Source organism: Pseudopipra pipra, chromosome 4 (assembly GCF_036250125.1).
Source record: "Pseudopipra pipra isolate bDixPip1 chromosome 4, bDixPip1.hap1, whole genome shotgun sequence".
Classification (NCBI taxonomy): Eukaryota; Metazoa; Chordata; class Aves; order Passeriformes; family Pipridae; genus Pseudopipra; species Pseudopipra pipra.
This window is the reverse complement of record NC_087552.1, coordinates 3,610,255-3,625,579: the sequence shown is the minus strand read 5'-3', so window position 1 is coordinate 3,625,579 and position 15,325 is coordinate 3,610,255. Positions and strand designations below refer to the sequence as shown.

Genomic DNA, 15,325 nt, shown 5'->3' with positions numbered 1-15,325 from the left:
GCAGAATATTAAAGCCAGTTCTCAGTATAGGGCTGTTCTAATGGTTATTAAGAACTTGAGACAATCTTTGGGATTCAAACATAGCAGCTCTATACCTAATATTCAAATGACAAATTCTATAAATTCCCCTCTTTTTTTTTGTTTTAAAAAAAATAAAAAACGAGTTATTGCTATAGCTACAATCAACTTATGATACCTGAAATACACATTTGTTTAACTTGTGTTCATATTCAATAAGATGCTCATGGTATTCTGTATTACAAATGTCATGACATTTTTCTCCTTTAACTAGATGAAAATCATACTCTTGGTCAGGTAACTTCTTCTCTGGGAACTGTTCAAATCTAGCAAGAACCTTTGAAAACATGCTGAAATTATTCAGAATGTTAGGTTAGCAACATGGAAGCCAAAAAAAAAAAAAAAAAAAGAGCTTTCCCCCCCCACACACATAGACCACAGTAAACTTCTTTAAGAGTGAAGAATCACCACAGAGTTTTTAAAATAGGCTTGCTGCTTTAAAGTAGCAGCCTTGCCATCTGTTCTATAGTAATTAGGAATGCAAAGAGAACACATTTCACAGTTACATCAGCACATAGTAAGATTAAACTGTTTAAATGACTAGGTAAAAGCTTCCCATGCTTGTACAATGAGATTTCCAACTGTGCTTCTCCTGTTCATGACATAAATAAGGAAAAACGATACCCTAGATAACATGAAAGTTTTAGAATTACTAAATACTTCCTTGTATTTGCTGTTATATACAATGATCTGTCAGCTTAAGTCTGCAGTTTGTTCCTTTGAATCTGGACCAAAAACACAGTGTGAGAGTAAAGAGAGGGTATAAAGAAGAACAGCTTAAATTTATTTAGAATTAGAGCAACATCTTAAGGCAGAAGATCTAATCAATATATCATAACTACATTAGCTCCTGGAAAGGAATATGAACTGCATTTACTGAGATAATACTTTTATTAATATCTGGGAAATCTAACAGGTGCTGACGATTGCTTAAGTCAGAATATGACATCAAGCTAGTGATAACCACAAATGGAACTATTCCTTCAAAAAGTAAAACTGGATGTGCCTGAATCCACAAAAATCACAAATGCAGAATTTAATAGGTGAAATACAGAGATTTAAGAAGTAATCAAAAGTAAGAAAAGTATTTAAATACATGAAAAATGGTGAGATTGAAATAAAAAGGATGCATTTGCCACACTGTGAGAGGAAAATGGGACAAGAATTCCTTTTCTTTTATTAAAGAGGAGATATTGTGAGATTCTGCAACAAAGCAACACTGTCATTAGGCTTCCACAGACTGTTCTTGCTTCAGACTGAAAATGAGAACAACTATGGTTTAAGAAGATTTGTAAGCCATGTAAAAGAAAGTTTACAGAATCCTCCAGACTTTTGACTACACAGCAGTCATTAAACATGCAGGAGGTGGGTAATAGATGAGATATTTAAAAATGTATTGCTTAAATTACTTAGAAAAGCAAACACTGCATAAACTAGTAATCAGTGTTGGAGAGGCTGTGTCAGATTTGAAGTGAGTTGTCAGTTTTCACTGTTCCCTGTTTCTTCAGATTTTTAAAATAGCATTTCATATTTCATAAACATTACTTGCTTTATAGAAAAATCCTCAGAACAAACAGCCACACGCATAATATAAATCAATAATTTCTTTTATAAATTTCATACCAATGCTGCCGCAATAGTTCTGCGTTCTGTTTCAACAATCTCCTGTAATAAGTAAAAAAAAAAGAAATGCAATCACAATTTCTCTATTGGACTTTGCAGAGCCTAAGTTTTGTTGTTGGTCTGTGTAAATATCCCCCAAACTTACTCGGAGAGAGAACCTAGTCATGCAGGCCTAATGAACAACTGGTCATCAACACTGAACCATTGTTAGTTACTCACCTGCTCTGTGTTTTAGCTTGCTGTAGTTGTGATTTAGCTTAAACATCTTTCAGTGGTGTTTGGGTGAGCAGGCCCAGTGGGGCCGCTCAGCCCTTCACCAGCAACCTGGTTTTAAACCACTTCTCATGCCGATACCCACCTTCTAACAAGAACTGAGGAACACCAGAAGAAAGTCTCCTTAAATAATGTGCAAGCAGTGCACATTTGGTGTCTCTCTTAAACAGGACTTCCTGAGGGTGTTTTATTCACTCAGGTGTGTTTTATTCACTGGGAGGGGGGGGACAGTCTGGGGTCCCTCAGGGCAGCCCACAAGGCTCTGAGGGGGCTTTTAGAACCAAATTAAAAAGAAACCCCAAATGAAAAAAACCCACCAAACAGGGCACAACAAAAAAAAAAGAACATGAGCAATGAAAATGAACTTGCCAAACGCAGCCGAGCGAGCAATCACCTGGAAGCTTTACCAGTATCTCCTTACCAGGGTGCTGTTCCTGAGGCAGGTCTGAGGGCCTCCCCACAGTATTCCGCCCTTTTAAAGCCTTCTTTCTCACCCTTTTAGAACCTTCTATTCCTTTCGCCTCTTTTTGCCCTTTTAGGGCCTTCTTTCCTGCCCTTTTGGAACTTTCTTTGCCCCTCACAGCTCCCTGCCCTTTTAGAGGCTTTTTTTGCGCCCCGCTTCCTCACACTTTCCTACCCTTTCTGTGCCTTCTTTGCTACTCACACTTTCCCTCCCTTTTTAGAGGCTCCTTTTGCCCACTACTCCCTCACAGTTTCCTTCCCTGTTGGAGTCACCTTTGCCCCTCACCGCTTCCTCCCCTTTTAAAGGCGTCTTTGCCCCCGCCCCTCACAGTTTCACGCCCTTTTTGGAGGCTTCATTACCCCGCTCCCTCAGAGCTGCCCTCGGCTGTGAAGGGATGGGGGGGGCTCCGCTTCTCGGGGCTGCTTGGCGTTCTCCCGGCAGGTTAGTGGGTCTATGCCGGCTGTGTGGTTGGGAAAGGTTTCCTCCCACCTTTGCCTCAGGGACGAAGAACTTCGTTTTTCGGGGGGGAAGCCCTCTGAGGGGCTGGTTGCGGCCGGTCCGTGCGGCCTCCCCTGCAGGCTGCTTCGCTTTCGGCCGTGGCACAGACTGAGGTGCAAGGTCACTCCTTTCCCTCTGCTTGTGGTTTTATATCATCTGAATTTATATCTATCTGAATTATCAGCCCCCGGGGATGGTGAAAAGATGCTGCTGAGCTTACAGGCAAGTGGGGGTTAACCCTATTCATTGCCCTCATGTGTGAGGCATAATTATTTCCCTTATCTTTTATATCCCCCCCCCCTCTACTTAATAAACCGACCAGCGGGATGCTAATAAAAGAAACAGCTATTACTAAAGCATGTTTTTCTTTTAGAAGAAAACAAGTTCATGATTTTGGTTTTATCAGAACCCAACACCCCCTTAAGGGAGTGGGGTGGGTCTAAAGTAGCTATTAAAATTATTGCTTGAAATGAAATTTGATTTAAAAAGCAGCAGCCCCATTGCTTTACAAAGGCATTTCAGTAAAATAGTGCTGTTTCAGGTCATTATTTGAGCTTTGTGTGCTGCTTTATTAAAGATAGTTACTTAAAATATTACAGATATGAAATGGAAAACTGTCTAACCTTTTATTATTTGATGTTTGAACAACAAATACAGGCCCCTGCAAGGTAAAAGATTTGGTTCCCCCATTGCTAAATGCTTATTATTTCTGTAGCACACTAGTACAATGTTATTTTTATAACTTTTTCTTTTTTTTAACTCCACTCTGTGCTACCTGGAAACTTGAGGAACAGTCATGTTTTTCCCCCTGTCTTCAAGGCCATCCAGCAACCAGTTCCTTGGTGATGTATGATGTTCAGTGTTACTAGGCACCAAGTTAGAAAATTCTGGCTTTTAATGCCTGGTTTTAAGATTCACTTGTGCAGAAATTTGTGAAGGAGCAAGGTAAATACATATAGTAATTGTGGGGTTTTTTGTCCAGTTGTCATCTGTGTTCTCAGAAAGACCATCTTTGCTAACCATTAACACAGAAAGATGAAGAACTTGGAGGTGTGGCTTAATGCATTTTAATGTGTCTTCCACCATTAACAAATGAATGAACTAACAAATAAATTAATAAACTGTTGAAACAGTTTTTTTGGGATGAAACTGCCTAAATCTTTGTCCTGAGTTCCTGGCATTCACACAGCTCTTACTTTCTCTTACTTGTCTCCTGTGTGTGTTGATACAGTCATGTTCACACATACATCCTGAATTACAGGTAGGAACCAGTTTTGCAGGGTTTTCTCCTCAGTTTCAGTCAAGTATGCAAGACTGTCCTCCTGAAGTGCTACAAAATGAAAGCTCTTTGAAATTTCTGTAAGAATATGATAAAATTGAATTTTTTTGGACAGCACTGTTCCTTCTGATGATTAGAATTAGGCAGAGGAAAGCATGGTGTGCTTGTTGTGTTTGGGGTTTTTGCCTGTTTGTTTTGAAGTGGGCCCAGAAGTGTGAATTGATGCTCATTCACACAACTAATAATTAATAAAATAGTATTAATAGTATTAATGACTTCTAACACCATATGTGCATCTGTGAATGGTTCTTATGACACCAACTAGAAAAACCTCAACGTTAATACTCACATTACATTGGTTTTATAGGATTATGTTTCCTTATGAACATAGGGAAGCTGCCAATATTTGACAATATTTATGTTTTGTTATGATTAGATCAAGGTTTTAGCACAAAACTCAGTAAATGTTGCCAAGATATTTGGCTCGTATGATAGACTAGTATCGTTCAGCTTTTCCATATGCCTTTGTCTGTTGCAGCTTTTTTAACAAATGGGTTTAATTAGTGATAATAAAAGTGAGGCAAATTAGAATGCTCAGTTATTTGCTAGAAATATTCATTTTGTTTAAGTGGAAGTATGAATTTGTGTGAAAAGCAGTCACACATACCTTTTCATTTCAGAGCGTTGTCAAACAGCTCAGTTGGCTTTTGAGGAGAATGCTGCTCTGTGCATATTCAAGCCACCTTTTCCAACCTTTGCTGGCCTGCAGTTTTCAGAAAAGCACCCGAAACAGCAAGTTTGTCTCACAAAATTCAGAACAGCTGAGGCTTGACCCCTGTGCTTTGGTAAGAGTGCGTCCTGTGTTTGCTTCCTTGCTTCATTCGTGCTGTGATTTTGTGTGTATGACAGCAATAAATTCACAGTGCTACTGTAAAACTTCTCCAGTGGATACCAACTTCACCATTTTCAGGTCAATTCTCGGACAGAGAGAATTGTTGTGGGTTTTTTTTTTTTGATTGCTCGGTTCTATAGGAAATAAAAGGTAATAAAAAAACTTGCTGTTGTTGGATACTGTTACTGCCATTACTGTTACAATGTTACTGATTTGTCAAGGGGTGTTTCTATGACCAACAGGTAAATGTAACTTGTATATAGGTGTAAATCTAGAGATATGGGTAGACAATCAAGATACTCTAAATTTTATGTGCTTACAGTTTGTAAACACTTAAATAGTTCCTATAACCATGTTTTTACTTGCCTATGAGCTACTTGGAACTTGCTGGAAATGGCAGAGTATAAGCATGGGTAAGGGCAGGAATCACAGCAAGGCCACCATGTTAAAGGCATATTAAATGCAGCTCATTCAGCAGTTACTTGATTGTTTATTTTCTGCATAAATGTGCCAGATTTGGGTGCCCAAACTGGGCATTTAACTACAGGGTATGGGTATGAAACTTTATGGGGAATGGTAGATTTCCCTGTACTGGTTGTGTGATTGAATGCAGCCAACACATTGTGCTTGGTAAGATTCGTGTCATGAGTGTGCATCTCAGAAAGAAAATATGCCTTTGTAAGACTTGTAAGTCTTTCTAAATCCTAATCTTATTAATGAATAGTGGATATTTTATTTACCCATTTATGTCTCTCCCTAAATCATTTAAAAACTGTTCAGGTGCATTTAAGCAAATCCAGACCTCTCTAGTTGATCTAGTAGAGAAATGGAGACCAATAAGTCAGTAATGGAAATTAAGTCATTTTCTAAGTTTAATATTTTTCAGCAGAACTACATTACATCATCCTGATTTGTGATGACTGGGTTTTAAGTCTGAAGTAGACCAGGAAGAGGATATAATCTTTCATGCTTACAATTCTGTTCTGTATTGATATTCTTTGAAGCTAAATATTCATTAAAGCTCCAAATTGAAAAGAATGCAGATTTTGTCTGTTTAGCAGTTTTTCAGACAGAAGAGAAGACAGAAGAAGTTGAACATTAAGGTAGTGTTGATTTCATACTTTTCAACCAGTAGATAAGCTTTTTCACATTGATATTTGAAAGAAACTTGCTTTGGTGGATATGATCTATATTGAGCAAATACAAAAGAAAATAATCTCTTTGCCAAGAAAATAAATTACATGACAGAAACTGAATCAGCTCATTGTAATTTTCTTCTCCTAGCTGATGGATGCCTGACAGGACCTATATTCTCTCCTGCTGAAAAGCAAAAAAAAAGAAAAAAGAAAAAAATACAATTTCTTTTCTTTCACAGCAAATATTTATTAAGATTATTCTTGTTATTTTATTACCTTATCTGAGCTGTGCTGTTTTTATTACCTTTTCCCTACTGCAGCCATCTTTCTGCAGTCCAGCTTAGCTGCTTTGGCTGAGCGAGGCAGGGAGGAAAAGGAAGCAGGGACTCTTAATACTTCCCTCATGCAACTCCAGTGGGGAATGTCTTTGCTGTCCAACTTAGGTCACTGTGTTGGACAGAGAAAATGGGCACAGATCCTGTAGCTGTGTGCACACAGAAGTGTTCATGCCTGAGTAACTCTTACCCCCACAAATTCAAAGTAAAAGCTGGGCTGTGTAGATGCCAGAGATGGGTAAAGTTGTGTGAACAGAGACCATGTCTGGGGAAAAACGAGAGAAGAAAGAAAGGAACCGTGAGATAAAAGCTAGATTTAATTTCCTGACGTGCTTTCTTCTGAATATACATCACTTCAATTTTCTTCCTCTTGAGAATGTAAAGGTACAATGCCTCTGTGTTTGTTTCCACTAGGTATTAAAAACACTGGCTTTGATTAATGGAAATTCCCTTTTTTATTACTTATTTTTTCCAGTAACCCTACCTACAGGGACTAAGCAGCAGTAATACTGAGTGGTGTCCTTGCCTTGAGGCTGCTTCCACTCCTCCACACAGAAGTTATGTCCTGCCTTTCCTCTTAGTACACGTTTCTGTTCTAGTGTTTCATGAGTGGAAGAACACAGGGAGAAAGGTTTTTAAGGTCAAATGATAGAAAAATCGCATTCATGGTTCACCAATAGCATGCATACAATCTTGGGATCTGTAAACTTAACTATGCTGAGTTTTCATTTCTCAAAAATTTTATGACTCAAACCTTTGTTCCTTAAGAGACTTATACTTCATTTCCTGTTGAAGAATGAAAAAAATGTTCACAGACTTTTCTCAGATTCAAAGTGTGCTCTCCTCACAGATGGCAAGTATTCAAGGTCTAAATTCATATAAATGTGATAGTCTGTATCATCTTTTATATTTACCCAGGAATATGAAAGAGTCGCATAAAATAAAAACAATAAAAAAATATTAATTGGTTCATCTCTTCTTGTCTATACTGTGGGGCTAGGCTAGTCAGTCACACTGTAATTATCTCATGCATAAAAATCTTGCTTTCAGATAATTACACAGTTTTTCAACCCTAGTATAATGCATAAGACTATCACGATTAAATTATAGGACTAGATTAAATGTGAAATGCAAACTTTTAAAGGAATTGGCTGGCTCTATACAGGGGCATTCTTTTATTAATCTGAAAGCATAATAAACCTTTAACTTCCACAGTACAATTGCATCTGCATAATTGCTTACTGCTGTTGGGTATTTTTCTTCCACAAAGCTAATAATTTTAGAATGCCTAAATAATAAAGCTTTTTTTTGTGGTTTAAAAGAAGGTTGGGATAAAACTTGGCATGGTCCTAGTCCTATTTTGAACTCAGGGTCTAAAATGTATAGTTTCTTTTAGGAATAATAGGCAAATTAGGAATATACTTCAAGGACTGTATTGCTCATAAATTCTTTGTTTCAATCTGACTGGCACTAGTTTTCCCTTTAAAAATGACACTTTTTTTGTTTTCAGTTTTGTACTCTTTGTCCTTTTTTAATATGGCCACTCATTATTAAACCTAGAATATATCTGTACATTGGGCTCAGATGTGCTAGAGTTTAATGGGACAAATATGTATGATTTCTCTTCTAATTAATTTGGCTGTTATTTTTAATGGGAATATTTAGGAACTAATTATAAGTGTGATTTGTAGAAGGTTTTTTTTCTTTTGGAATTTCCCATTAAGAATGAATAATACATTGAATAATGGAGGTACAACAAACAGTTCTAGCTTGGACCTAGTAATTTTTGCTTCACTTCTGTTTGCCTGCTGTAGTTCCATGTTATTTAGTAGAGACAGTTATTATAGTGCTCAGTGTATTATATGCTTTGAATGACAAGAGCTATAATATATAATTTAGTAGTTGACTTAGAAGTAGGTTTTTTTATTGCATATTTGCCATAGGGGACAGCAAATCTACTGTAGGAATAAGGAAAACAGTGGTTGATGTAACAACAGATTATATGGTTCTTCCCATTTACAGCAGCCAAAGAATGTAATTTTGTTAAAGTGACTCAGATTTTGAATTAAGGAGAAGTAAGTCTTCTGTTTGGTAACTAAGTGCACTGCAATGAGGACTGTAACACGAGATACATTTACTGAGGGCTCTGTGACTTTGTTGAAGTACCACAGAAGACTTAATTTTTACCCAATAAATGGATGTATTTCTATTTACTGTCTGATCTGAAGAACATCACTTCTAACTAAACATAAAATTAACTCTTTGCCACATCTCTCCTTTCATTTAATGTAGGATTGAGGATTTAAGTGAGCTTAAGTAATGTGCAAGACCAATTTTTGTCCCATGACAGCTTCACTTTCAAAACATGTAGTTTGATTAACAATAGATTTAGGCCCAGTCATGGTGAAAAAGCTTTGAATTGGAAGCACTGGATATTGTTAAAATTATTGGATATTGTTAAAATATCCAATATTGGAGTATTCTAATATTTCCAATTCCAATACTTCCAAAATACTGGAAATTGTTAAAATGAACAAGCACCTTTCTTTTGACTTTATAGTGTTTTGGATCAGGTTATCCATTTCTGTGTACATTCTAAAATGTCAATGTCAGAAATTAACTCAGTGCCGTGTTTGTCATGTTTGTTATGTTTGTCCCTTGAATCTCGCAGTATGTTTGAAAACAAACTCCTGTTTTGTTTTGTCTGTTCAGAAATGACTTCACACTCTTTTAATTAAGAGCAATAGAAATATGATTTTCCTTAATGTTCTTCTGGAACAATTGTTAGAACTGCAGCTGGTGGAACCATAAATTGAATGTGATAAAAGAAAAAAGGAGGGAAATGGGCACCTTGTCTATTTTTTATATGCATGTCTGATGTTACTTAGTTTGTCTTGTGGCTTGTGCACATACAATCAAATGCAATACACATTTCAGTTGTATATTATGAACTAGAGGTGATAACTGTCTGTTGTAGGAAACAATGGGCCTTAATACAACATCAGTGCTTACATATAGATGTGACTTTTTCCAAGCTCATCCTTTTCTCTTGATTTTTTTTCAAACCAGGTAAGAGAGGATATGCTATACTTATGTATGTGTCTAAAACCACTAATAAGGTGGAAGTTCTGAGCTTTTTTTCTGTGTATTTATGTGATGGAAACAATTTCTTGTCAGTCATAATGACACAGAATTCTTAAGTTCTTAGTTTATTTTGGATTTCCTAGTTTGCAATCTACCTAGCTCAATGTCCACTGTCAATACATGCATTTATAACATTAATCATAAGAGAAAACCAGACCTATAAGTAAAGAGGGGACCATGGCACATGCTATCATATAACCAAATGCATTCAAAGGAGGCTATCAAAAATGCAATTAAAATGGGCTGCAAAGATAGGCAAGGCATCGAAGCACTTTGTAAAATTAGAAAGTAGGGTATGTTTAGGGATGTAAACACATCAAATTGAACTGCAGTCTGGTATTATCCACTACCAAAGAGTAGACTGGGAAGAGTCATTTCAGAGTTTCAGTAAACAGAGTAATGCAAGCAACATAATTTAAGTTGGAAAGATAAGGGAGGGAAATAGGCAGCAGTGATCACTGTCTCGTTTGATTTAGGATTATAGCACATACTAAAACTACAGGGGTGCAAAGACAAAATGATTTGTAAAATGCCAAGTTTGGTAAAACCAGAGAATAGTGTGCAATGCCATAGCTTGGATGGGAAATGCTTGAGAGATCCGAGGTTTGGCACCATTTAAAGCAAAAATTTAAATGCAAATTAAGAGACCTTGTAATCAACATATGAGTAAAAATAATCCTAGTGAACGATTATTCTGGTGATGAGAAAGATGGTGACCACAACTTCTGTTACAGCAACTGTTACAGTCTGTTATTGTTTCCAAGCGTGCAGACCTTCAGAAAAAGGAACACATGTGAGTACAATTAGGCTGAAGATGGAGGCTGCATGTTCTGAGGCTCTCATGAAAATCATATCTGAGAGTAAATTTTTTTCTGATTTGCAAACTGTCTCAATTGTAGCTAGCTGATCCCATTCCTGAACAAAACAGCCTTTTCCCAATATAAATATCATATTGCTTTTTAGGTGTTCTTCATGTTGCTGTGTCTCTGAAAGAAGCTGACAGTTCCCAGATGTCACAGATCAGGTAAATGAGCTCCTGTGTGATCTTCCAGTCCCTTTTGATACAGAGCTCTTGTAGGAAGAAGGTGACATGTTTAAACAATACTGCTGCATTCTGGTGGTCTTTGGCTTTCAGGATCTACTTCAGCAACTTGAAGTAGTTTAATGCTGCCCACCTAGACCTGAGCCTAAATCAAAGATGTGTGCCTAAATATTGGCAGCAGTAATGATGAGATAGTTCTTGATACTGTAAAATACTGGGACTGGGTGTAGTACCCTTTGAGTGCAATCTGGGCTAGAATAATTAAAAATAAACTATTCTTTATATCACAAAATAAATTTGTACAAACATTTTAATGCTTGCTGGTATTTTCATAAGTTACTGCTTCTGATGATGAATTTTCAGTCAAGATGAACATCTGAATCTTAGAAGACATGATGAAATCCAATCAGGATCTTGATGGGTTTTCCAAGTAAGTATTTTATAGGTAAAAATATAAAGTCTGTAGTAAAAGTAGCGTGTCCTGCAGCAATCTCCACTACAATTAGATATCATTAATAATGCAGTGTTGAAAAAGTTTGCATAAGAAATCCAGAGCATTAATATTTTATTGTTGCTAATATGCTTTGATTTCGGTTCACATTTTTTGGCTTGAGCAAGGGAAAAGTGATTTTGAACACTGTTTTTCCATATGAGTAGAGAAATATTAATCATTTTCTCAGGAAACTCTCATGGGAAGTTGCACATTTTGCAAAGCTTATTTTCAAGCGTCTTTCTCATTCACATTTTTTCTGATTAACATTATATGAGCCTTTTCCTTTAAAATTCAATGTGTGAAATCTTGCCCTGCCAAAGCCCGAGGCACAAGTTCCCTGGTTATTTTTGGAATGAAATTCTGACCCTATTAATAAGCAAAGCTTTGACAAATGCCAAGGAAGTGAATGAGATCAGAACACAAAAGCTCCTTCCACATAACTATTTTCTAACAGCTAATCATTGGAGTCCTTTTTGCTACCTGGAGGCCACGCAGAGAAAGAAAATGTTCACATTTTAACTTTATCAAGAGTTGTCACATGGACTTTGGTGATGACTCACAGTGATTGTTACGATCTGACACAGTAAAGGCAATTATAATCTGTCAAATCAAAATCAAAGGGGAGGGGAGGATTTTTTTTTTTCTTGCATTTCAGAGTTGAGGTAAGGCAAAAATATTTGTGTGCTCTGCTGCTGGATGTACGTAAGCAGGAACCTGCCTATGAAGGGCTCCATCAGAAACCAGAGTCTTTGTGGAACTGCAGAAACTGAGCTCCCAAAAAACTTTCCTTACAAGCAGACAGAAAGCTTGTTTGAAGTCACTAGGTATGAGTTAGTGGCAGAAATTGTCTGATAATTTTGTGTGATTAATTTAGTCCTCACAGGTATTTAAAGGGTTTCATTTCTCGCTCTGAATTTTGCATCGATTTAGATGACTTTGAAGTAGCATTAGCTCTATAATTACTTATTCTGATCACCAATAAAGGAATTACTTACTTATTGTCATTTTAATGAACTTATGATTTCATTGCTATTCAACTGGAAAAATGATAAGGCGTTGTTTATGGAATTCTACTGTACCCATAAAAAAGAATATTTCTTTGAAAGATAAAAATCCTATTGTTCTGTGTACCCATTGAAACAAGAATACCTTCTCACTGCAGTGGTAACTACAACATATAGTTATTAACTCTCAACAGAATCCTCTATTATCTCCTTTTATAATTTTTAAGCTGACACTGTAGAAATAAGTAACATTCGATGATTATTTTGTGACAGTGTAGAGCTATTCTTGGAAGTATAGGATTTAGCTAATATAGTAATTATATGTCGGGTTTTTTCCTTAAACAGTATGATCTAGTTGACCTTTTTATGATTTATTTGTGTTTCCTTTATTTAAAAATATTAATATATTTACATTACTAAAAAGGCTTTTTTAGTACAAATATGCCGTGTTCATTGTCTTTAAATGGCATTGCAGAGGGTAATTACTCTAAAGATTTATTTACTCAAAAATATTCTAAATTACCTAATTCATTAATTCCCACCTTATTAATGGCCTTGCCAGTATTTAGGACCAGCATGACTAATCAGATGTCAACAAAATGCAATTACTACCAACTGAAAAGTAATTTTCATCCTTATGTTTTTAATGAGCCTGATACAAAGCAAATTCTCCTGTAATTGCAGTGTTTCTCAGCTATTCACCATAAAGTTATGGGTTGGGCTTTCCATCACTATGAATTCCTTGGGAAAAAATAAAGCATTCAGGGTACAGAATTTGTTTCTTTTTTTAGAGACTCAATTTTATAAGTAAATTAACTCCCTACAGGATACTTCTTGGTTTTATTAATAATTGCTGATTAGTTTTCTGAGATACACTATTGAAATATTAGTTTGGATTCATCTAGTCCTGGTTACCTTTTTGTGGAGTCCTCTATTACCGCATTAATGACCGTTTTATGTTTTTATTCCTGAACTTGTTTTGAAACTGTAAAAATATTTTTTGTGTGTTAAGGGGATTCCAAAGTTGGGCATCTTAGTGAGATTAAATTGAAAAGGAAAATCTGTTTCTCTTTGGGAAGCTATCTTTAGATGTTTTACACTTTTGGGGATTGAAGGAAATGTTGAAAATTTAACTGAGTGAGATGTTCTTGAGCGTAGTCTACTACAATTAAGATTACTGAACCAAAAGAATCAAATTGTAACTTAGTGCTTGAAATATGTTGCATTTTGACAGTAATTCTCTAATTACTTTTTTAAATGGTTGCTGGGGAGAATATTCTATGCTGATTGCACTTGCAACTTGTGACTTCTCTTGTGTGTGGATGAAAGCCACGGGTTGTTATCCACTGTGTGAAGAGGTTGGTTCTGGTGTTTGCGTTTCCAAGATGCATTTTGTTCATCTCTGCAGTGTGAACACCTGTATCCACTCCTGTGGGATAGACTAGGGTTAAGATAATTACAGCATCTTCACTAAAGCTTTGGCAGGGAAATTTTCTGGGAGACATGCAGGGGTTTTTTTACTCATTTTTTCTTTTTCTTAGATAATCAGCAGTTGGTTTTCTCTGTGTGTTAAACCAGAGGTGTCAAGAAGTGTGCCTGGGACAGCTGTAGGAGAGTTTCTGCTGGCAGACCATGTTACCTGTGGTACTGACACCAGAGGTGCATGACAGACCATCTGACCCCTGGAAGTGCCTTCCAACCTCAGCCTTTCAGTGCCATGTCCAGCAGAGCTGGGTATGGTCCGTGACACTTGCTGAGCTCCTCTCTGACATCGAGAAGATTTTCAGCAGTTTTTTTGTCCATCTGTGAACAAACCCCTTTACTACCATAAATCTGTAGTCACAGACAAAGAAAAGGAAGAAGCTCACATATAAACCCCTACTTATGCAAATGGTACATCTGGTGCTTTTTGAGGTAGTGCCAGTGACTCTTTCAAAGCAGACTTAGACAAGCACAGAAAATTGATGGAAGATCAATCAAAACCACATCCTGTTATATTTTAATTTCCATAGCACCGTAGGAGAATTCCCCTCCTCCATAAAAATATTGGAATATTATATGAAGGCACGTAATTCCTAAGTAACTACACCTTTGAACTTTAGCAGGATGTCTTAATGGTTAAAACTTGCTCTTATGGAACATTCAGAACAACATAATTAAGTTGTTCATTTTTTTCTGTTTTTTTTTTTTTTTCCCCTCACTGTATCTATACCAAATCTTTGTAAAAAATGCAATATTGTGGCTTTCAGTTCACAGAGCCTGTACAGATTATTTGCTAAGAACAAGACAGGAAAAAGTATGAAAATTGAATAGATGAACTCCGATATAGATGATAAAAAGACACGTGTCTATCAACTTGGGTGCTGGTTTGTATGCATCATTGTTGTGTGCCAGGAACTCAGGCCAACAGAGGTGGGAGGAGATGAATAATTTGTTTGTGGAGGCCCCAACATCCAGCTCTTGATAAAATATGGTAAGGTAAGGAAGATGCTTCTGACTTTTTTGATTTATTTTTTTAAATCCTCCTGATTTACAGTCACCTGCTGCTGTTCATACTCGGGTATATCACCTTTTGAGTAACTTAAATACACAGCCCAAGATTTGCTGAGTCTTTAGCAGCAATAACTGCTACTGTTTGTTTTTTGAATGTAATTCATAATATTTCCCAAGCATACTGCTCGATCTATAATTTTCTAGGTAGTATGAGTGCTATTTTTGTGTAAATGCCACTGTGAATGTGAGCAAAGCTGCTGCTGTTTCCCTGCTGCCACTGTCTTTAGTTGCTGCAGCTGTGCCGGGGTGACTTCTGATGTAGCTGTCACTGAAATGGCTTGTGTTATCCTGCCCTTTTTCTGGTTTGGATGACCAGATTAGCTTAAACCTTTTACTCAGTTTTTTCAAGCTAAACTGGGTTGCTTCAGCTACAGAACTGTCATATGAAGTAACATTCTGCACCTCACTTCTTTTTACCATTAAAAAGCTGCTGGAGAGGAATTGTAGCTGTTTGAAAAATGCGTATCCGCCCTCACCTGCAGCCCAAGAAGCAAATCTAAATAGTCAGAAAC

The 15,325-nt window shown here is 36.7% G+C and overlaps 2 long non-coding RNA genes across 2 annotated transcripts in view; one reads left to right on the top strand and one right to left on the bottom strand.

Annotated features, from left to right (window-relative positions):
• Positions 1-3,001, bottom strand: part of LOC135412650 (uncharacterized) — a 98,175-nt gene extending 95,174 nt beyond the window's left edge. The window contains exons 1-2 of the long non-coding RNA XR_010429831.1: positions 2,797-3,001; positions 1,702-1,743 (exon numbers count right to left, since the gene is read on the bottom strand). This is a non-coding gene — a long non-coding RNA (uncharacterized LOC135412650). The remainder of the gene's footprint in view (positions 1-1,701; positions 1,744-2,796) is intronic.
• Positions 3,002-9,702: 6,701 nt separating this feature from the next.
• LOC135412649 (uncharacterized) overlaps positions 9,703-15,325 on the top strand; it is a 62,455-nt gene continuing 56,832 nt past the window's right edge. Inside the window, exons 1-2 of the long non-coding RNA XR_010429830.1 lie at positions 9,703-10,745; positions 11,100-11,193. This is a non-coding gene — a long non-coding RNA (uncharacterized LOC135412649). The remainder of the gene's footprint in view (positions 10,746-11,099; positions 11,194-15,325) is intronic.